The sequence below is a fragment of the Rhinoderma darwinii genome, chromosome 2 (assembly GCF_050947455.1).
Source record: "Rhinoderma darwinii isolate aRhiDar2 chromosome 2, aRhiDar2.hap1, whole genome shotgun sequence".
Taxonomy (NCBI): Eukaryota; Metazoa; Chordata; class Amphibia; order Anura; family Rhinodermatidae; genus Rhinoderma; species Rhinoderma darwinii.
The window spans coordinates 478,491,108-478,515,076 of NC_134688.1; the positions used below are offsets into that span (position 1 = coordinate 478,491,108).

The 23,969-nt window shown below is 48.7% G+C and overlaps 1 long non-coding RNA gene across 1 annotated transcript in view; it reads left to right on the forward strand.

The window, feature by feature from the left end:
- Positions 1-4,022: 4,022 nt before the first annotated feature.
- LOC142743699 (uncharacterized) overlaps positions 4,023-23,969 on the forward strand; it is a 36,067-nt gene continuing 16,120 nt past the window's right edge. The window contains exons 1-2 of the long non-coding RNA XR_012881624.1: positions 4,023-4,337; positions 14,108-14,213. This is a non-coding gene — a long non-coding RNA (uncharacterized LOC142743699). The remainder of the gene's footprint in view (positions 4,338-14,107; positions 14,214-23,969) is intronic.

Here is a 23,969-nt window from a genome sequence, read left to right on the forward strand (position 1 = left end):
GATAGAACTGTTATTTGAGTGTTGATCCAGTCTGATCGCCTCGTGGGATCAGGAAGGGATTTTTTCCCTTTTAGGCAGATTGTCTCATGACTTATGTTTTGTTTTGCTTTGCCTACCTCTAGATCAATAGGGTGAAACATAGTTCTAGGATGTAGCCCTTCCCCTTTGCTTTATCTACAGCCTCTCCCTTCCTGTGGTTGAACTTGATGGACGTGTCTTAGATCAACCATACTATGTGACAATCTTGTGGTTGAATCTCATCTTCTTCTTCATGGAAATGTCGGGAGTTCCTTGTAGGAGGCTGTAATGTTCCTCAGGGGTTAGTTGCCCTCACGACCACATGATTATGTACATGTACCACATTATGAGCGTTCCCGTAACAGGGTGTACATGTACGACCTGATGTGGGCCTGCGCCAATGTAGACTGAGATCTGTAATGTCCCGCTGCATACATCAAAGGGGATTTCTCACTCATGTCATAGAGGGGGTTTCCCTCATGATCAGGCAGAAGATCTCAGGGACCGTCTTGTCATATTGCTCTGTGTGTAGTGTCAGCATATCCTACCATTGGTTTAGTTATAGTGAAATTCCTTTAATCTGGCATCTGATACTTCAGAAATTCTGAAAGGCTAGTATGTGTTTCCAGCAAAGAATTACACGATAATCCGAAGTCTAACAAGACAAAAGGCAGAAAACAGGGCAGAGAGAAGCAATTGTAGGACTGCCCTAATTAAAAATGATAGGAGCAAATTTTAGGGCAGCATTTAATTTTGGGCGTTTGATTGTCCTGCAGGTTTTCTACCCTTAAAAGAATTTTCTGCTTTGAACAATCCTTTTTTATTAGAAGAGTCTCCTAGTAATACAGGTAATCCCGCAACTGGGAACACCAGTGATCATCTGTAATCTGTGCGAAAATTTGGTAGCGCTTTCAATTTCCCTACAGTGCCACCACAGGGAAAAATAAGTATTACACACATCCCATTGAAGTTAATTGACTGTTTGTATAATGCACTGACGTCCCGGCCGGGTCCTCCAGAGTGAGAGATACTCTATTAGCTGCTCTCCACCCTGAACAACCCCTTTACGTTTTATAATCTTCTCTTTGATCTGCCAATAATCCAATTTTATTTGAGTAAATGAATGTTGTGTTCTTATACAATTTGGTTTATGTAGAAAATGATTTGGCTCTGAGATACAAAAGGGTCAGAAACGCAAAAGACATGCAGAGTATTAATCATATAATGTGAAGGGGAAACGGTTACTCTCATTTCTGCATGTGGCGACCTTTGTATTGTTCGGAGATGGTCACTGCTGATCATGTGGTCTATTAAGTAAAGACTCTGTGGTTTTGCAATGAGGGTGAGTCATTGCGCCCCCATGATCTTTCTTGAGCACCATATTGTCTATGTTATCAGGGTGGGTCACGTGGTTGAAAAGAACATTTTTGAGTTCAGTAGGCTGCACAACAGCCTGGCAATTAGGTCGAGTAATGCTGCTTGTCTTATTACCCAGACCCATACTCCCAGCCACCTCTTACCCTCCTTACACTGTATAATAGACGGCTGCCCACAACAGAGATGGCCAAATTCTCTCTCCACCTCCGATTATACTCACTTTGACAACTTTCTGCTTGTTCTACATCGTGCATTTTTACATATTTGGGGATAGTAATAGTTTTCCTGTAATATCCCTGAGGATCAAGAGTGGTTTAGCAGTTAATACCTAAAATTTCTGATGGTCTAGGGTAAAGAAAGGGTTAATACTGATATCCATTATCCATGTTGTTCTAGGATGGGTATGGGTTAATATATAATATCCCTGGAGGTCTAGAGTGCTTTAGTGGTTAACACTTCTGTTACAGCGCTCCAAATCCTAGCCCGAGAATTACATGACAATATTCTGTCTCCCTGCAGTCACTACTAGAGGGAGCTCACTAAATACAGATATATACAGATCCCATAGAGTTACATGATAACATTCTGTCTCCCTGCAGCCACCACTAGGGGGAGCTCACTACATACAGATATATATATATATATAGATCTCATTGAGTTACATGATAACATTCTGTCTCCCTGCAGCCACCACTAGGGGGAGCTCACTACATACAGATATATATATAGATCTCATTGAGTTACATGATAACATTCTGTCTCCCTGCAGCCACCACTAGGGGGAGCTCACTACATACAGATATATATATAGATCTCATTGAGTTACATGATAACATTCTGTCTCCCTGCAGCCACCACTAGGGGGAGCTCACTACATACAGATATATATAGATCTCATTGAGTTACATGTTAACATTCTGTCTCCCTGCGGCCACCACTAGGGGGAGCTCACGACATACAGATATATACAGCTCCCATAGAGTTACATGATAATATTCTGTCTCCCTGCAGCCACCACTAGAGGGAGCTCACTACAAACAGATATATACAGCTCCCATAGAGTTACATGATAACATTCTCTCTCCCTGAATTCACCACTAGAGGAAGCTCCTCTGCATACAGAGTTTTACAGCTCCCATAGAACTTAATAATATACTGTATCTGTATGCAGTGAGCTCCCTCTAGTGGCAGCAGAAAGAGTTGTATTATTTAACTCAATATTTTCTCTGGAACTGCTCTAAGGGGGTTGTTCGAGATACCAGGACTCCCCTTAAGTTTGCACATGTAATATGTACAGTAAATTTCCCCCAAGAAGGCAGCGTATAAAGAAGTCTTATTATTTAGCTCAGGCTTCTCCTGCTCCGTCTGTTGGATTGATGCTCATCAGTTGTTCTATACTGTATATGTATGCACTTGTCTAGCATGGGAGCCTGTCTCTCGAGATATCATCATGTTTTTAATAAAGTTGTGTTTAAATAAAATAAAAACATGACATGTTGTACTGTAATAAGAAGTTGTACTGTAATAAGAAGTACTTTATAATTCTATGCCTGAATGAACAACCGTTCACCTGTTATTCGCCTGGACCGTGTCCTGAATAATCCTCTGCTATGGGGGCAATACTATTAGGGTGGTACGTCTGGCACTGCTATAAAGGCATTGTGCCGGGTACTGCTATGAGCCATGGTTGCTGCACTGATATAGGGGCACTGGGACTGACACTGTTATGTGGGCACTGTTATGGGGACAGCGCTGGTGGTACTGCTATTGGTATAGTGTGGTTGTCACTTTTATGTGGGCCCTGTGTCTGGCACAGCGATGAGGAAAGTATGGCTGTCACTTAATACTATGGTGACTATATAGTGCCATATGGGGTGGTATGTTTGGTACTGCTATGAAGACACTCTGGCTGGCACTGCTATGGTGACACTGTACCTGGTACTCCTCTGTGACAGGTTGGTTGCACTAGTGGAAAATGGGGCATTGATAGCTATGTGGGCACTGTGGCTGGCACTGTTACGGGGACAATGTGACTGGCACTGTTATAGGGGCACTGTGTTTGTCACTTAACACTATGGTGAAAGTGTTATGTGGAGTGGTACGTCTGGCACTGCTATGAAGGTACTGTGGCTGGTACTGCTATGAGAAAGGGTGGATTCACTGATATAGGGGCACTGTGGCTGGCACTGTTACGGGGGACAGTGTTCTGACACATTACTATGGGGTGATGCTCTGTGGGGTGGTATGTCTGGCACTGCTATGGGGGCATTTTAGCTGCCACTTATGTGAGCTCTAAAAGGAGAATACGAGAAAAAAAAATGTCCTTTAGGGGCAGTGAATATGATTCTGATTACATTTATGCCTTGTTTTCAGTGATAAATCTCCTGCGGATTCGCCATTGTTGGATCATTCAGTAGCACATGATGGGGGTTGTAGTTGACTCTAGCAGGACGGTGACAATGTGAGCAGTGAGCATCTAATCTGGACAATCCCTTTAAATACTGATTTTAGGTGATAGTTTGTATGACATTTGAGTGTTTTGCGCCTCTTCGGTTTCCCCCCGTTATTACAGATGTATTGTAAGGATTCGTCTTCTCTTCCAGATATGGTTCCAGTGTCATGTTTGAACGAGGTTTTATTTTCTCCCGGGGACACCGTGACCTTCAGCTGCTTAGATGAAAAAAACAGAACAATAAATACGTCCAACGTGAAACTAATCATATGGAGGAAAGAAGACGGACCTCACTCTCTACATTTTGCATCAAATGACAAAAGAACCGCCTCAAACTTCACAGACTCCAGAATCTCCTTCCTGAGCTCACAGCGCCACCTAGTGCTCCAAATAACAGACCTCCGACCCAGTGACGCTGGAAATTATACTTGTCTTATTTCAATGAGTGGATCAGGAAACATTCACAAGTCATGGACACTTCAGATATCAGGTACATCCTATATATGTTTTATAAGTTTCCCCATAACAGTGTAACTTTTTTTTAATTTATAGAAAAGTACAAAACATAAACTGAAAACAAATACATAACTAATTCCATATAACCAAAAAGTCACAACCAAATTCTTCTAAACAAATTTTCTTCTATACATCTCTGTATATGAGAAGAGAAAACTATACCAGACCCGGCCACATACACCCCACTCTTATATACTTACATCTACACTTCATCCGAAGCTAAACAATAACTAGAATATATACAAACATCATATAAACGTAATCAAAAGTACCAACAGAAAATCCCCCGACCCGCGTCAACCAAGGGCCTAAAAAAACAACATAATAATGATGATAATAATCAAACATAATAATAGCAAATAAAATAATAATAAACAAAACAATCGGATCTAAAATATAATAATACTAATCCACATTTTTTTATTTTTGAATCATTTTTTTTTCACATTATATATATATATTTTTAAACCACACTATACACATCCTGACTTTCCCTAACCTTACCCTTCTTACCTAAACTCCACCACCCCAGCCAGCATCTCGCCTCATGTCCTCTCACGTCCGCATAGTCCAGATGCTGGCCCCCACCACCACACCCAACACCCCAGACCAGCCCCCCGCCCCATGTCCTCCCATGTCCGCATAGTCCGGGGCTGGGTCAGGCACACACCCCCCCCCCCCCCCGACCCCCCTCCCAACCTATCTATTAACCCCCTCAAGTCTATCCCTATTCTAACAACACTTTTACAATATAATACAATACACATCACCAACTTATCCAAATACCAGACCATATACAAAATACAACGTACCCGAAAGCACCAAGTTCGGTCGCTTGTTAACCTTTTTCCTGCCATTTCAATCCTAAACAAAACAAAAATCTTCCAGTGCTTACCTAGCCCATCACCAGATAGAGAGAAGGGAAAGCCCCCCCCCAGCACCCCCCCAGAGGCCAAGGTACCACGTCCACCGCTGCACCCTCCCTATCGCTTGCCCTATCTCCTTACCCTATTACTAGCCCTTTCTTGACCCTATTGAAAGCTGACCCTATGCTGACCCTCACCTTTCCCTTATTCCGAGCCCTATCGCTATATTTTTTATTTTATTTTTTTGGTGCCTCAGCGGAACGCAGACCCCCACCTCCAGTTGAGCACCGGTGACGACCCCCCCCCCTCCCTCTTGAAGGCAGACACATTAAGGCACCCAAAAGGAAAAGCCCCTCCAAAGACGAGAGGCTTTGGATGCTCCCAATCTGCCGACCTCCAAAGAATGCACCTTCACCAGGTCACCCATGATATTGCTAACAACCTCATCCACTAGGAGGATTTTCTTCTGGGTAGAAACTAGACATCGTGCATTCCACATAAAGTGCCTAACCACTATACTGACTAGAAACAAGGTGCAATGGTCCCTACCACCGAGGTCTCCGAACACTCCATAGGCCCACCCAGCATAGGAGAGGCTGGTTAGGCCAGGCCAACCAATGGAGGCACCCACCCTTTTGTATACCTCTGTATTGAAAGGGCAATGAAGCAGGAAATGCTCCATGCTTTCCAGCACTCCGCCGCACTCCTCCCGGGGGCAATCCCCATCATCAGAGCTTCTGCACTTTAGATTGCCCCTCACATACAGTCTCCCATGGAAGCAACGCCAAGCCAGATCCCAAAACTTCTGGGGAATCCTCGCTGAATTTAGAAGTTTTAATCCCACCCCGAGGTCACTACTTGGGCAGTCTTTGAGCGCCAGGGGCTTCTGGAAGTGGGTCATCAGGACCCTCCTGTCAAGAAATATTCTCGACATGGTCCTGATCTCCCACACCTCTAGACCCCACCGGCGAACAATCTTCAGCGCCAGGGTGGCATAAGCCGGGAGATGTCCGTGAGGTGTGCGCAGGTCTTTCACTTGCCCTTCTCTCTCCCATTCCTGGAAGAAAGGCCGAAACCACCCCCTGCAGGAGGATATCCACCAAGGAGCCCTCTCTTGCCAGAGGTTTGCCTGGTTGATCTTAACAAAGGTGTTCACTAGGAACACCACCGGGTTAACCATACCTAACCCGCCTAGTGTCCTTGGTAGGTAAGTAACCACCCTCTTGATTAGGTTAAGCCTGTTCCCCCATAACAGCTTCAAGAACAGGCTATAGACCCGGGTCCAGAGAGGTTCTGGCAAGATGCACACACTGCCCAGGTAAAGCAACATGGTCACCAGGTAGGCCCTGGCCAGGTGAACTCTTTCCCTCTGGGCAACTAGATTCAGCCTATCCTCCCAGTTCTTCTTGGGGTAATCACCCAGGCCAAATTCTACTCCTAAGATCTTAGCAGACCCATGAGGCTCTGTAAGGGTGTCCGGGAGATCAAAACCAGGATCTCCTCCTCCCAGCCAGAGACTTTTGCACTTATCCCGGTTGATCTTGGACCCAGATGCCAATGAGTAACGCTCCACTTCCGACATCACCCACTCTGCCTCCCCTCTCGAGGAGACAAAAATTGAGACGTTGTCTGCGTACGCAACCACCCTCTGAGTGGCTTCCTGCCCCTCCAGGCCGGCCCCGATTCCCGCCAATGGCCCACGATCGATCCTTTTAAGAAAAGGATCAACTGCAAACGCATATAGCAAAGGGCTCAAGGGACAACCCTGGCGGACACCAGACCCAACCTCAAAGGGGGTTCCAACCAAACCGTTCACCAGCGCAAAAGTCTCAGCCCCAGTGTATAAGGTCTGTAGCCAATTGACAAACCCCCCCCCGGTAGGCCGTACCTCAGAAGGACCGACCAGAGGTACTCGTGGTCCACCCGGTCAAAAGCCTTGGCCTGGTCCAAGGACAGGATGTACCCCTCCCACCAACCAGAATTTCCCTGCTCCACTGCCTCTCTGACACTGAGGACAGCACTAAACATGCTGCGGCCTGGAACAGAGCAATGCTGGACCGGCGAAAGGAGCCGGGATGCAAACTTCACCAGCCGATTAAACAGCACCTTTGCGAGAACCTTTCTGTCCGTATTGAGCAGCGCTATGGGACGCCAATTCTCAATACGGGTCGAGTCTTTACCCTTCGATAAAACGATCAAGGCCGACCTCCTCATTGACATTGGCAAAGTACCCGAGGAAAGACACTCATTAAACACCTCAGTCAAGAGGGGAACTAGGGTTCCTTTAAAAGTCTTAGAAAACTCGGATGTTAAGCCATCCGGCCCTGGCGATTTTTTGAGGGCAAGCCCATTAATTGTCAGTCACTAACATCTTACAGTTCCTGTAGGGGTCGGGCGAGCGGTACCTCCCGAAATCCCTCTCAAGATCCAAAGATGCGTGCCTATCATACTGACACCTCCTGAGCAAAGCTTTCACCCCGGAGATCTCCTCCCCACTACCCCCGGTTGAGACCAGATGTTCGAGTTTCCTCCTCAGTTCCTGATATAGGCGGTACCTACTCATGGACCTGAGGCTCGAGAGCCTGCGGAAAAATCCTGCCACCCGGCGTTTAAACAACTCCCACCACTCAGACTTAGTACCACTGAGATCCAACAAAGGTACCTGGTTCTGAAGAAAATCCTCAAAGGCCTGTCTTATCTCCGCTTCTTCCAAGAGAGTAGAATTCAGCCTCCATATACCTCTTCCCATCTGGAGGGACTCTGCAATGTTCAAAGAGAAAATAATCATACAGTGATCGGAGAACTCCACCTCAACAACGGACACTGGTGAAGAGATGGCCTCCTCCTTGTGGCCTGGGGTATGCCTGATGTGGATATCCACCAGGCGAGCATCGCTAACTATGCTATTTAATGCCACACTATCATAAGCCAGTCTATCTCTGGAACCTCTTCTGTCTCGGGGTCTAACGACCGTATTAAAGTCCCCTCCAAAGATAACTTGTCGGCTCGTAAAAAGGAAAGGCTTAATTCTCATGAAGAGGCTTTTCCTGTCCCTCTTGGTCTGGGGACCATAGATATGAATTAATCTTAGTGATTGCCCCCTCATGACAACATCTAGGATCAAGCACTTCCCCATTTTTAACTCAATCATCCGTCGGCATGTTACCGGAGAGGTGAAAACGACCGCCACTCCGCTATACGGCTCAGCCGCAAGAGACCAGAAGGAGGGCCCGCGTCGCCACTCCCTCCTAGATTTTACGACGTCTGCCAAAAGGGACAGCCTGGTCTCCTGCAAAAACAAAATGTCGGCTTCAACTCGGCCAAGAAAATCAAAGGCTGCAAATCTAGCCGTATCGTTAATCGATGCCAGCGTCAACGGTGCGGGTGCCGCCATCTAAGATGATTGAGTTAGACGGCTTTCCTCTTCCCACCCTGCTTTTCTTTGTCTGAGGAGGACCCCTCAGACTTGTTCCCCATTCCTCTTTTTTTTTAGAAACAGGAGTCCATATCTTCTGGACATTTTGCCTTCCCTTCCTTATCCTCCGACTCCAGGGCAACCCCCACCCCCGAGGCCACTGCACCTCGCAAGGGAGAGGGTTCAGCATCCCTAGAGACCCCTACCTCACCCTCCTCCTCGCTTTGAGGACCTGGAATATCCACGGGGGCTTGGTAGCGGTTGGGGGAGAGACCCAGAGGGCTGCAGGTCCTGCCTTCCATGATCAGGGCAGAGCCAGATGTTCTTGGCTCTTTTAAGTTCTTTCCCTGTGTCCCTTTTTCTTTAGGCTGAACCCTCTCCTCCTCACCAACACTTTCATAATGGGAGGACTGGGAGTCTTCAGCCACTCGCTCTCTCCGGATCCTCCTGATCTCCTCATTCAGATCGGTCTCCCCAAGGGCATCTGTGTCTGGGGCAGGGTCTGGGTCAGGGCCAGAGATCACCCCAGTTGACTGGGCTTCTCTCTGCTCCCTTTCCTTTCTCCTTTTCTCCAACCTCCGCTGGTAAGAAGGGGGCCTCTCTTGGTATTCTTCACTTGCCCTTGGGCTCCGCCCTCTCCGCATGCCTCCTCGCCTGCAGAAGCCACCCCACTTTCTTCCTCTACAGATTTGGAGACAGCATTGACCACAGAGCAAGGACACCTACTGAACGGGTGATCTAGGTCACCACACAGATGGCACCTAATCTGATCACACGATTCAGCCAGATGGCCTACCCCTCCACAATGAGCGCACTTCTGCACAGTGCAGCCTGTGCTCAAGTGTGAAGGGTCGCCACACCGGTGACACAGCTTCGGTTGCCCCTGTTAGAAAACCAGGATACGATCCCTCCCAAGAAAAGCGGAGGATGGAATGTGGAACACAGTTTGCCCCAGACGTTTAAGTTTGACCATGAACGTCCAGACCCCTGACCGGATGCCAAATTCGTCTAAGTTCTTCCTTGGAATCTGCGCCACCTCGCCATATCTGCTCAACCAGGTCATGACGTCAACGCAAGAAAGTGACTAGTTACGGGTAAGAACGGTCACCTTCTTGAGACCATACTGGCGGGATATTGCTTGTGCAGAAAAATCCCTCCAGCCGGGCTCGCTTTTCATCAGCTCGTAGTTGCCCCAGAAGACCTCAAGGCCCCCCGGGTGAACAAAGCTGATGTCAAACTCAGCCGTACCATGAGGATGTATCAAGGCAAAGATGTCACTCGCCTTGAAGCCCATCCCCAGTAGCAGCTCCACCACCCTCTTTTTGGGAGGGCACGCATGATTGCCACGCCACCGGAGACGGAACACATTCCTCCTGGCAGCGGCCGGCCCGGTTGTTGGGAGCGACCACTGATCTCCTCTCTGCTCTCGGAAGGCCTTCAGACCGTACCTCTCTATCCAAAAGGATAGGTCTCGCTGCACACCCCCTACGGTTAGGTCTGTTTCCCCTCCCTTAAGGCCTCCAGGAGACGTTGTTGCAAGTTACCGTCCCTGGGGCCTGAGGATAAGGAAGGGTGAGCCGGTGGTCCCCCCCACCCACGACTCCAGCATAAGATCTGCTGGGAGCAGTAGTATAGGGAGCACCCGGCCCCTCTAATCCCCTGGTTGACGCCCTATCACCTATACACACCCTACCACCAACACCCATCACATCTTTATTTACATTTGACACATTCCTAACCAGGTCTGGCTCAATGCTATTATTTTTCTCTTTTACTTTAGCCCATCCTCCTTTTTTTTCCTCCGTTTCATCAGGTGCTTTTGTGGAGGGACCACCAGATGTTATGAGCGGTACCTCCACGCTACCCTCCGCATCACTGGTGTTCATGGCAACTGAAGGGGGAGGGTCTACATCTCTGACAGAACCTTGCGGAAATGTCAACTGCGGGATTAGTATTAAACCGCCCCCAACCTGGGCAGCGGTTTCAGAGACACTCCCCCTTTCCACAGCGTGGTGGCTACCGGCCTGCTTAACGCTCCTGTCCGCTCCGTCTCTGTACGAGGCAGCAGCTGACCTTTGCTCTGTTTCATCAGCCGGCCCGGATGTTGCATGGCTGGCTGACTTCCGGTCAGCTGAATCCCAGGGACGCACCGCCGGTTTCTGGTCCGCCCCTTCCGCCAACTCCTGACTCACGCCATTTGCCAGCTTCAGGGGCTCACCTTCCACCAGCCTTGGGACCACGGCCCCTAACGCGACAGCACTGGCACCGCCCCCTTTACAGAGAATGGCGTCCGGTGCCATTTCGCCTGGCCTCTTTTCTCCCCGCTTACCCGTTCCGGCCCCACTTCAGAAGCCGAAACTGGGGGTTTTGCGGGATCCGCACCCCGAACGGAGATATTCTCTGGTCCTGAGTGCAATGGAGACTGCAGTTGGTATACCAGCCTCACCTGTCCTGTATCAGTTCTCTTCCTCCGGTTCCTCTTGTCGATCTCTGCGGGCAGCTCCGAACCGAAGCAGAATCCCTGCATTGATACTGGGGATTCCAGGTCCCGGATCTGGGTGAGAACACCCGGGGGAAGCTCTTCCTTTGACTCGGAGCTGCCTTCAGATGACGAGGTGGAAGGCAAATGGATATTATAAGCCTCCACCACCTTCTTTACCACTTTTGGTCTCTCCTCCTCCTCGCTGCCGGTCTCCCCAGTCTCGGTCGGCACCTCGGAGTCACTTTCCTCCCTCAGTGGGGACCTGGTGGAGACTGGTGCCGATGGTGCGGTTACTGATTCTTTATTTTCTTTGCCTTTCTCTCTTGTGCTAGAGGACGCCATCTCTGCAAAGCGGTCATCATTTCTGAGTTTTTCTGCAAAGGCACCTCCTCCGGACACAATTTCTTGGCGTTTTTCCTCCATCTCCGTTATTTCTCGCTCCATATTTTTTGCCTGTTTTTTGCTGCGAGCCCTCCTCGCCCCAGAGGACCTGGCCGCCCTGCCATGGGCCACTACCAATTCCCCCCGGAGGCGCTGCAGGGATTTACCCAGGTCACGGTACTCCTGGATGTGGTGATGAGTGCAGTGTGATGAGACTCTGGCACCTCTGCAAAGACAGAAGCATCATGGGAAATGTCGTCTGAATTAAGGGAACCATATCAGAGGGAAAGAAGGAACCAAGATGGCAGACAAACCATAAATGGCACATTAATTAAAACAGGTGTACACAAGGCAAACACAGGAGCCTCTACATTATTCTTTAATAGCAGTCTATGCTGCACTATATAGCCCAAAAAAATGCTGTAGTGCTTCTTTAAAGGGTTACCGTAACACAGGTGTCCTAAGGCGAGCTCAGGGAGGACAGAAACCTCCCATGGAGCAGAAGGTGGTCCTAGACCTTTTCCCTGTGGTCTAGAAAAGTGAAAGGGTTCAATGTAACATCCCTGGTGGTCTAGAGAATTGATGAATTTGACGATAACATCCCTGGAGGTGTAGAGAAGTGAAGGATTTAAGGGTAGCATCACTGGTGGTCTAGAGAAGTTAAGGATTTAGGATAACAGCCCTGGTGGTCTAGAGAAGTTAAGGATTTAGGGTAACATCCCTGGTGGTCTAGAGAAGTTAAGGATTTAGGGTAACATCCCTGGTGATCTAGAGACGTTAAGGATGTAAGGGTAACATCCCTTGTGGTCTAAAGTAGTTAAGTATTTAAGGGTAACATCCCAAGGAGTCTGCAGCGGTAAAGGATTTAAGGGTAACATCACTGGTGGTCTAGAGAAGTTAAGGGTTTAATGGTAACATCCCTGGTGTGTAGAGAAGTGAAGGATTTAAAGGTAACAGCCCTGGTGGTCTAGAAATGACATACTTGGGTCTCTTCCTGGTAGACAGTGCTGCTCTTACTGACCCCATACAACTGTTTGTTTGTTTTTTGGTGGGTGTAGCTTCCATATTTTTTCCAGGATTTATGGCCTGATGTCTTCTAACCTTCCTACTAATTCTTCTAAGAGTCTCAGTATTGCAGTGAATCCAAAACTCCTCAGAAAAATGTTCCTACTAAATGGCGACGTCTCAATGTTCCTTAAAGGGGTTTTCTGGAACCAAATAACTTATGTCTATTTCACTGCACAGATAAAAAATAATGTAATTTGTAATATACTTATCTTTTGATTTAATCTTCTAACACCCGATTCCAATGCCGGTGATGTGATGCGTCCCCAGTAGCAAAATCCTTACTTACGGCGCTACCCTGTCCATGATCTCTGAATTTCGTTTTCCAGCTGGCTCAATGTAGGGGTACGTAATTCCTGACATCACTGTACACTGAGGGACGTGGTGGACCGGATACTCCCTTTCTTCTGATAGTTTCTACTCCACTTCTAGCGTAGAGAAAATGACGCGTAGGCGTTGTAGTGATAGCGCAAGAGTGGGCATGCGTGGTAAGCATGCGTGGTTTCTACACTAGCAGTGTTTACCATGCCTGCCCACTCCTGCGCTATCACAGCGACTGCGCGTCATTGTCTATCCCCTAGCGGTGGACCGGAATCTATCAGAAGAAATTATGTCAGTGATGTCAGGAGCAGAGCTGGAGTCCCTGTCAGAGTGCTAGTAGCGCTCTGACAAGGACTACGGCACTGTGGTTGACCCTGACATCACTGTCCATATATGGATAGTAATGTCAGGGGATTCCACAGAGTCCAGGAGCAGAGCCCATCCTAGCGCTCTGCCCGGGACTCAGGCTCCGGGGAAGCCCCTGACATCACTATCCATATATGGACAGTGATGTAAGGGCATTCCACAGAGTCCCGAAGCAGAGCCTATACTAGCGCTCTGCCTGGCACTCTGGCTCCGGGGAAGCCCCTGACATAACTTTCCATTTATGGACATTGATGTCAGGGGATTACACAGAGTCCCGGAGAATAGCATATACTAGCACTCTGCCCGGTACACTGGCTCCCGGGAAGCCCCTGACATATATGGACAGTGATGTCTGGGGGTTCCACAGAGTCCCGGAGCAGAGCCTATACTAGCGCTCTGCTCTGGGACCCCGGCTCTGGGGAAATGTATATTTTTGGGGTCAAATGAAGTTTCTTTTTACCATTATGTAAAAGAGAGTTTTGTTTGATACAGTGCTGATATGTTGCACGTTTATCTCTAGCGCTCACTGATCTAATGAGAGCAATAAAATGGCAACAGAGATTATAAAATGTTTATAGCTGGGTGTAGTAGGCGTCATGAGTCCTTGCTGCCAGCGCGTTGCATGCTGGGACACAAGCAGTAATTAACGGGAACTGTATGACTAGAAAAGCGAGATAACGAACACACAGGAGGTAAACAAAAGAGCATAATGGTAAATGAAAAGAAAAAAAAATTAGATAACGATATTCGGGAGGCATTAATAGAGAAATTAATAAATGTTGCAGTGATAAAAAAAAAAACAGTATTGGAAAACCCCTTTAATTTCTATTGCTTTTCCTTTTTTACAGATTCCTCCCCCCCATCCAATATCATTTACATATCTTCTTCAGTAGCTGTTGCGTTACTGATTTTCATAGCTGGGATAATTTTTTGCAAGTTCTGTTCAAAGCGCAAGTAAGTGAACCCGTAATAAAAATATTAATAATAATTGTACTTGTGGGAAGTGCAAAAGGGACAAATACCTTGGGGTCTCCACCATCTATGGACCTCCACCATCCTCCTCAGGATGTGCCACAGCAACTATAATCTCTAATGCTTAGAAACCAGGACCTGAGCACTGGTATCTGGGCACTGTATAGCATTATTATTTGGACACTGCAGAGAATGTTTTAACTGTTCTGCACTCACTATTCTGCTGGTGGAGTCACTGTGTACATACATTACATTACTTATCCTAAGTTATAGCCTGTATTATACTCCAGAGCTGCACTCACTATTCTGCTGGTGGTGTCACTGTGTACATACATGACATTACTTATCCTGTACTGATCCTGAGTTATATCCTGTATTATACTCCAGAGCTGCACTCATTATTCTGCTGGTGTAGTCACTGTGTATATGCATTACATTACTTATCCAGTACTGATCCTGAGTTATATCCTGTATTATACTCCAGAGCTGTACTCACTATTCTGCTGGTGGAGTCACTGTGTACATACATTACATTACTTATCCTGTACTGATCCTGAGTTATATCCTGTATTATACTCCAGAGCTGCACTCACTATTCTGCTGGTGGAGTCACTGTGTACATACATTACTTATCCTATACTGATCCTGAGTTACTTCCTGTATTATGCTCCAGAGCTGCACTCACTATTCTGCTGGTGGAGTCACTGTGTACATACATTACATTACTTATCCTGTACTGATCCTGAGTTACATCCTGTATTATACCCCAGAGCTGCACTCACTATTCTGCTGGTGGAGTCACTGTGTACATACATTACATTACTTATCCTGTACTGATCCTGAGTTACATCCTGTATTATACCCCAGAGCTGTACTCACTATTCTGCTGGTGGAGTCACTGTGTACATACATTACATTACTTATCCTGTACTGATCCTGAGTTATATCCTGTATTATACTCCAGAGCTGCACTCACTATTCTGCTGGTGGAGTCACTGTGTACATACATTACTTATCCTGTACTGATCCTGAGTTACTTCCTGTATTATGCTCCAGAGCTGCACTCACTATTCTGCTGGTGGAGTCACTGTGTACATACATTACATTACATTACTTATCCTGTACTGATCCTGAGTTACATCCTGTATTATACTCCAGAGCTGCACTCACTATTCTGCTGGTGGAGTCACTGTGTACATACATTACATTACTTATCCTGTACTGATCCTGTTACATCCTGTATCTCTTTATTTTATATAAATTTACAAAACATAAACTGAAAAACAAATACATAACTAATTCCATATAACCAAAAAGTCACAACCCAATTCTTATAAACAAATTTTCTTATATACATCTCTGTATATGAGAAGAGAAAACCATACCAGACCCGGCCACATACACCCCACTCTTATATACTTACATCTACACTTCGTCCGAAACCAAACAATAACTAGAATATATATACAAACATCATATAAACGTAATCAAAAGTACCAACAGAAAATCCCCCGACCCGCGTCAACCAAGGGCCTAAAGAAACAACATAATAATGATGATAATAATAACAAATAAAATAATAATAATAATAATCAAACAACATAATAACAAATAAAATAATAATAATAATAATAATAATAATAATAATAATAACAAATAAAATAATAATAATAATAAACAAAACAATCCAAAATATAATAATACTAATCCCAATTTTTAAAAATATATTTTTTTTTTTAAATCACACTATACACATCCTGACTTTCCCTAACCTTACCCTTCTTACCTAAACTCCACCACCCCAGCCAGTATCTCGCCTCATGTCCTCTCACGTCCGCATAGTCCAGATGCTGGCCCCCACCACCACACCCAACACCCCAGACCAGCCCCCCGCCCCATGTCCTCCCATGTCCGCATAGTCCGGGGCTGGGTCAGGCACCCCCCCACCGGACTCCCCTCCCAACCTATCTATTAACCCCCTTAAGTCTATCCCTATTCTAACAACACTTTTACAATATAATACAATACACGTCACCAACTTATCCAAATACCAAACCATATACAAAATACACCGTACCCGAAAGCACCAAGTTTGGTCGCTTGTAAACCTTTTTCCTGCCATTTCAATCCTAAACAAAACAAAAATCTTCCTGTGCTTACCTAGCCCATCACCAGATAGAGAGAAGGGAAATCCCCCCCCAGCTCCCTCCCAGAGGCCAAGGTACCACGTCCACCGCTGCACCCTCCCTATCGCTTGCCCTATCTCCTTACCCTATTACTAGCCCTTTCTTGACCCTATTGAAAGCTGACCCTATGCTGACCCTCACTTTTCCCTTATTCCGAGCCCTATCGCTATATTTTTTATTGGTGCCTCAGCGGAACGCAGACCCCCACCTCCAGTTGAGCACCGGTGACGACCCCCCCCCCTCCCTCATGAAGGCAGACACATTAAGGCACCCAAAAGGAAAAGCCCCTCCAAAGACGAGAGGCTTTGGATGCTCCCAATCTGCCAACCTCCAAAGAATGCACCTTCACCAGGTCACCCATGATATTGCTAACAAACTCATCCACTAGGAGTATTTTCTTCTGGGTAGAAACTAGACATCGTGCATTCCACATAAAGTGCCTGACCACTATACTGACTAGAAACAAGGTGCAATGGTCCCTACCACCGAGGTATCCGAACACTCCATAGGCCCACCCAGCATAGGAGAGGCTGGTTAGGCCTGGCCAACCAATGGAGGCTCCCACCCTTTTGTATACCTCTGTATTGAAAGGGCAATGAAGCAGGAAATGCTCCATGCTTTCCAGCACTCCGCCACACTCCTCCCGGGGGCAATCCCGATCATCAGAGCTTCTGCACTTTAGACTGCCCCTCACATACAGTCTCGCATGGAAGCAACGCCAAGCCAGATCCCAAAACTTCTGGGGAATCCTCGCTGAATTTAAAAGTTTTAATCCCACCCCGAGGTGGGGCTTCTGGAAGTGGGTCATCAGGACCCTCCTGTCAAGAAATATTCTCGACATGGTCTTGATCTCCCACACCTCCAGACCCCACCGGCGAACAATCTTCAGCGCCAGGGTGGCATAAGCCGGGAGATGTCAGTGAGGTGTACGCAGGTCTTTCACTTGTCCTCCTCTCTCCCATTCCTGGAAGAAAGGCCGAAACCACCCCCTGCAGGAGGATATCCACCAAGGAGCCCTCTCTTGCCAGAGGTTTGCCAGGTTGATCTTAACAAAGGTGTTCACTAGGAACACCACCGGGTTAACCATACCTAACCTGCCTAGTGTCCTTGGTAGGTAAGTAACCTCCCTCTTGATTAGGTTGAGCCTGTTCCCCCATAACAGCTGGAAGAACAGGCTATAGACCCGAGTCCAGAGAGGTTCTGGCAAGATGCACACACTGCCCAGGTAAAGCAACATGGGCACCAGGTAGGCCTTGGCCAAGTGAACCCTTTCCCTCAGGGTTAAGGACCAACCCTTCCATTGGTCGACATTCTGGGCAACTAGATTCAGCCTATCCTCCCAGTTCTTCTTGGGGTAATCACCCGGGCCAAATTCGACTCCTAAGATCTTAGCAGACCCCTGAGGCTCTGGAAGGGTGTCCGGGAGATCAAAACCAGGATCTCCTCCTCCCAGCCAGAGACTTTTGCACTTATCCCGGTTGATCTTGGACCCAGATGCCAATGAGTAACGCTCCACTTCCGACATCACCCACTCTGCCTCCCCTCTCGAGGAGACAAAAATGGAGACGTCGTCTGCGTACGCAACCACCCTCTGAGTGGCCTCCGGCCCCTCCAGGCCGGCCCCGACTCCCGCCAATGGCCCACGATCGATCCTTTTAAGAAAAGGATCAATTGCGAACGCATATAGCAAAGGGCTCAAGGGACAACCCTGGCGGACACCAGACCCAACCTCAAAGGGGGTTCCAACCCAACCGTTCACCAGCGCAAAAGTCTCAGCCCCAGTGTATAAGGTCTGCAGCCAATTGACAAACCCCCCCGGTAGGCCGTACCTCAGAAGGACCGACCAGAGGTACTCGTGGTCCACCCGGTCAAAAGCCTTGGCCTGGTCCAAGGGCAGGATGTACCCCTCCCACCGACCAGAATTTCCCTGCTCCACTGCCTCTCTGACACTGAGGACAGCACTAAACGTGCTGCGGCCTGGAACAGAGCAATGCTGGACCGGCGAAAGGAGCCGGGATGCAAACTTCACCAGCCGATTAAACAGCACCTTTGCGAGAACCTTTCTGTCCGTATTGAGCAGCGCTATGGGACGCCAATTCTCAATACGGGTCGAGTCTTTACCCTTCGATAAAACGATCAAGGCCGACCGCCTCATTGACATTGGCAAAGTACCCGAGGAAAGGCACTCATTAAACACCTCAGTCAAGAGGGGAACTAGGGTTCCTTTAAAAGTCTTATAAAACTCGGATGTTAAGCCACCCGGCCCTGGCGATTTTTTGAGGGCAAGCCCATCAATCGCCAATCCCACTTCCTCTTCCTTGATCGAGTCTATCAAAACACAGAGAGAGGGGTCTACCCCTGGCTCAGGGATGGTTTCAGCCTGGAAAGCCGACATCTCGTCTCGGTTTGGATCTTGCTTCCCCAAGAGGTGCGAGTAGAAGGATCTGACGACCTCCAAGATCCCTGATTTGGATCTCTTCAGAGATCCTGTACTATCAATTAGTCCTGTCACAACCTTACGACTCACTGACATCTTACAGATCCTGTAGGGGTCGGGCGAGCGGTACCTCCCGAAATCCCTCTCAAGAACTAAAGATGTGTGCCTATCATACTGACACCTCCTGAGCAAAGCTTTCACCACGGAGATCTCCTCCCCACTACCCCCGGTTGAGACCAGATGTTCGAGTCTCCTCCTCAGTTCCTGATATAGGCGGTACCTACTCATGGACCTGAGGCTCGAGAGCCTGCGGAAAAATCCTGCCACCCGGACTTTAAACAACTCCCACCACTCAGACTTAGTACCACTGAGATCCAACAAAGGTACCTGGCTCTGAAGAAAATCCTCAAAGGCCTGTCTTATCTCCGCTTCTTCCAAGAGAGTAGAATTCAGCCTCCATATACCTCTTCCCATCTGGAGGGACTCTGCAATGTTCAAAGAGAAAATAATCATACAGTGATCGGAGAACTCCACTTCAACAACGGACACTGGTGAAGAGATGGCCTCCTCCTTCAAACAAAACCTGTCTATCCTAGACCTACAACTACCTCTACGATAGGTGAAACCCGAGTGGCCTGGGGTATGCCTGATGTGGATATCCACCAGGCGAGCATCGCTAACTATATTTTTTAATGCTACACTATGATAGGTCAATTTTTTATCTCCGGAACCTCCTCTATCTCGGGGCCTCACGACAGTATTGAAGTCCCCTCCAAAGATAACTTGTCGACCTGAGAAAAGGAAAGGCTTAATCCTCATGAAGAGACTTTTACGGTCCCATTTGCTCTGGGGTCCGTATATATTGATTAATCTTAATTCCTGTCCCCCCATGAGGACATCTAAGATCAAGCACCTCCCCATTTCTAACTCAATCATCCGTCGGCATGTTACCGGTGCGGTGAAAAGGACCGCCACTCCGCTATAGGGCTCAGCCGCAAGAGACCAGTAGGAGGGCCCGCGTCGCCACTCCCTCCTAGATTTAACGACGTCTGCCAAAAGTGACAGCCTGGTCTCCTGCAAAAACAAAATGTCGGCTTCAACTCGGCCAAGAAAATCAAAGGCTGCAAATCTCGCCCTATCTGACTTAATGCTGGCAACATTAATTGATGCCAGCGTCAACGGAGTAGGTGCCGCCATCATGGATGTTTGAGTTAGACGGCTTTCTTCTTCCCACCCCCCTCTATCTGATGAGGACCCCCCTTCTTTGCCTCGCTTCTTGCAAACTGAGGAGTCCATACTCACCACCCTATTCCCATCTTCATCCCCAAGTTCCGGGTCAACCTCCCCCTCTGGGGGCAACGGCCTCTGCAGCAGAGGAGGCTCAACGACTCTAGGGTGCCCTACCATGCCCTCCCTCTTAGTATGAGAGGCTGGAATGTCCACGAGAGCATGGTATCGATCAGTAGAGCGCATGAGGGGGGTACAGGATTTACCTTCCTGGGCCAGGGCGGGGCCAAATGTATTTGGCCCTTGGGTTTTGCCCGGTGTCCCTTTTGCTGTAGGCTGAGTCCTCTCTTCCTCTCCCACACTTTCATAGTGGGAGGACTGAGAGTCCTCAGCCCTCTGCTCCCTTTGGATCCTCCTCATCTCCTCGTTCAATTCGGCCTCCCCAGGGGCATCAGCTTCAGGGGGGGCATCCAGATCCGAATCAGAGTTAGTCCCAGTTTCCTGGAGCGCCCTCCGAATCCTCTCCTTCCTTCGCTTCTCCGCCCTTCTCTGGCGAGAAGGGGGACCCTTCTTTGCATTCTTCCCTTGCCCCTGTGCCCCATCGTCCCTGCCCGCACCCTCACCCACGGAGGCCTCCCTCCTCTCATCCTCTGCAGGTTTGGAACAAGCATTGACAACAGAGCAAAGACACCGACTGAACGGGTGACCTAAGTCACCACACAGGTTGCAGCGAATAAGGTCACACGATGCGGCTAGATGACCAATCCCCCCACAATGAGCACACTTCTGCACCTTGCAGCCTGCACTCAAATGTGAGGGGTCGCCACACCGGTGACACAACTTCGGCTGCCCCTGGTAGAAGACAAGGATCCGATCTCTTCCCAGGAAAGCAGACGATGGTATGTGGGACACCGCCTGTCCCAGACGCTTTAATTTAACCATGAACGTCCAGGCCCCTGACCAGATGCCAAACTCATCCATGTTCTTCCGTGGCATCTCTACTACCTCTCCGTACCTTCCCAACCAGGTCATGATATCAATACAAGAGAGTGACTCGTTACGGGTAAGAACGGTCACTCTCTTGGGACCACTTTGGCGAGAAATTGCTTGTGCAGCAAAGTCTCGCCAGCCAGGCTCGTCCTTCATCAGCTCGTAGTTCCCCCAGAAGACCTCAAGGCCCCCTAGGTGAACAAAGCTGATGTCAAACTCGACCGAGCCATGAGGATGTATCAAGGCAAAGATGTCACTCGCCTTGAAGCCCATCCCCAGCAGCAGCTCCACCCCCCTCTTTCCGGGAGGGCACGCATCATTGCCACACCACCGGAGACGGACCACATTCCTCCTGGCTACAGCCTGCCCGGCTGTTGGGAGCGACCACTGATCTCCTCGTTGCTCTCGGAAGGCATTTAGACCATATCTGTCTATCTAGAAAGACAGGTCCTTCTGCACTCCCCCTATGGTTAGGGTTTGCTTTCCCTCTCTTAAAGCGTCCAAGAGACGTTGTTGTAAGTTACCGTCCCCTGACCTTGAGGATGAAGATGGGTTGGCCCGCTGTCCCCCCGCTGCCACACCAGCATAAGACCTGCCGGATGTCACAGCAAGAGGAGCGCCAGGCCCATTGCCCCTGGTTGATACCCCATCCCCACCACCCACCACCCCACCACCCACAGACACAGCACTCAACACCCCATTACCAGCAGACACTCCAGCAACTTTATTTACAGACACCTGCATACCCCCAGCAGTTCCCACATCCACAGCCGCAACTTTTTTATTTAACCCACCAGGTCCCCCTGCAGTCATCCTTCTGGCCAGGCCTGGTTCTATGTTATGTATTTTTTCTGTACATTTTGTGTGGGTAGACACTGCTTCAGTCTCCGCATCATCAGGCACCTTTACAGGGACGCCACCAGATGTTATAAGCGATGTCCTCTCTGTGCCCTCCACCTCATTAACCTCCATCTGTTCTATGCGCGGAACATTTTTGGGAAAGGGGCCCCCGACGCCAGCAGCCCCCTTCTCGCCTACACCACTTTTCAGCGATGCGGGCGAAGGAGCCACTGACGTCACTAGAGCCGCCCCCGGCGCCGGACCACTCCCCCCTCCCACAGAGGAGTGGCCAACAGAGCCGGAGCCCCCTCTGTGACCGCCCTTGTCCGGAACGTCTGACGGCTTTACTGCGACACCGACAGACTTCCGGCTTTCAGACACCACATTCGGTTTCTGGTTTACCCGTTCTCCCGACCCCTGACTCGCATCAAAGACCAGTTTCCCGGGCTCGCCATTCACCGGACACGGGGACACACCCCCTGGCGTCACCAGGCCACCAGTACCGCCCCCTTTGCAGGGGTTGGCGTCCGGCGCCATTTTGACCACCACGTGTTCTAATGCCGGACCCGTAACACTCTCCCCGCATTCCCACTGCAGAGGTTGGAGTTGGGGGTCTTGCGGGACCTGCGCCCTGATCCTGACTTTCATCTGGCTCAGAGCACAGGAAGGATCTTGCTGTATACACCAGTTTAAATGAATCTTTAGCAGATTTTTTTCCTTTTCCTTTTTTTTCTTCTTAAATTTTTTTTTCTTTTCCTTTTCCTCCTCTGCGGGTAACTCCGCACCAAAACAAAATCCCTGGAAGGATACCGGCGACTCCACATTACGGATCTGAGTGAGTAATCCTGGAGGCCGCTCACTGTCAGTTTCACAGCTCTCCTGATTATTCCCAGCTGTGAGTCCACCCTCCTCCTCCTCACTGCTCCTGGGTGCCTCAGAATCTGTGCCTTCTCTGGACTTTACATTCTCATGCTCCATTGCCTCCACCACATTTTCCTTTGCTGTGTCTTCCTCCATACTTTCTATTTTTATAGGTTCTGCCATCTCGGCAAACCTCTCTTCGTTTTTTAATTTTTCTCCAAACACCCCTCCGCCTGCTACAATCTCATCACGTCTCTCTTCCACTTCTTTTATTTCCTCCAACAAGGATTTCACATTAAAACGGTATCGGGACCTCTTACCTCCTGAGGCCTTTGCAGCCCTTCCTCTGGCGACCGCCCAAATCCGCACGGAGCCGTTGCAGCGACTTCCTAAGGTCCCGATACTCCTCCAACCGCATAGCCATACGGGAGCTGAAGTTCTCCACCGTCTCTCCGGCCCTCAGCTGTCCCCATTCCTCCACACGACCGTCATCCAAATGTCCGGACGGTGCTGGTCCTTCTCCAGACGACAACACCTCTATCACCATGCCGGACCGCGTCTCCATACCCTTATCCAGGGTTCCAGCCACGGGGGGAGCCAGGATAGCCTTGCCCCGAGATGATCTCCTCACCCCCGCGACCGTTTGCATATTCCCAGCCAGCTGGGATGACCCTCTACTCCCCGCTGGCATGCTCCGGGAGGTAGAGGTCTGAGGCTCCATCCTAGGATGGAACCCCCCTCAGGGTACTTTCCAAGCCCAGGCAGATGGTATGAGGCCTGGGCAGATAGGATAAGGAAAGTCCCTGGATCCAAGGCCTGCACGGAAGTCTCAGCAGCTCTCTCCACACGTCCTACTCCACCCACTCCAGAGCTGCACTGACTATTCTGCTGGTGGAGTCACTGTGTACATACATTGCATTACTTATCCTGTATTGATCCTGAGTTACATCCTGTATTATACTCCAGAGCTGCACTCACTATTCTGCTGGTGGAGTCACTGTGTACATACATTACATTACTTATCCTGTACTTATCCTGAGTTATATCCTGTATTATACTCCAGAGCTGCACTCACTATTCTGCTGGTGGAGTCACTGTGTACATACATTGCATTACTTATCCTGTACTGATCCTGAGTTACATCCTGTATTATACTCCAGAGCTGCACTCACTATTCTGCTGGTGGAGTCACTGTCT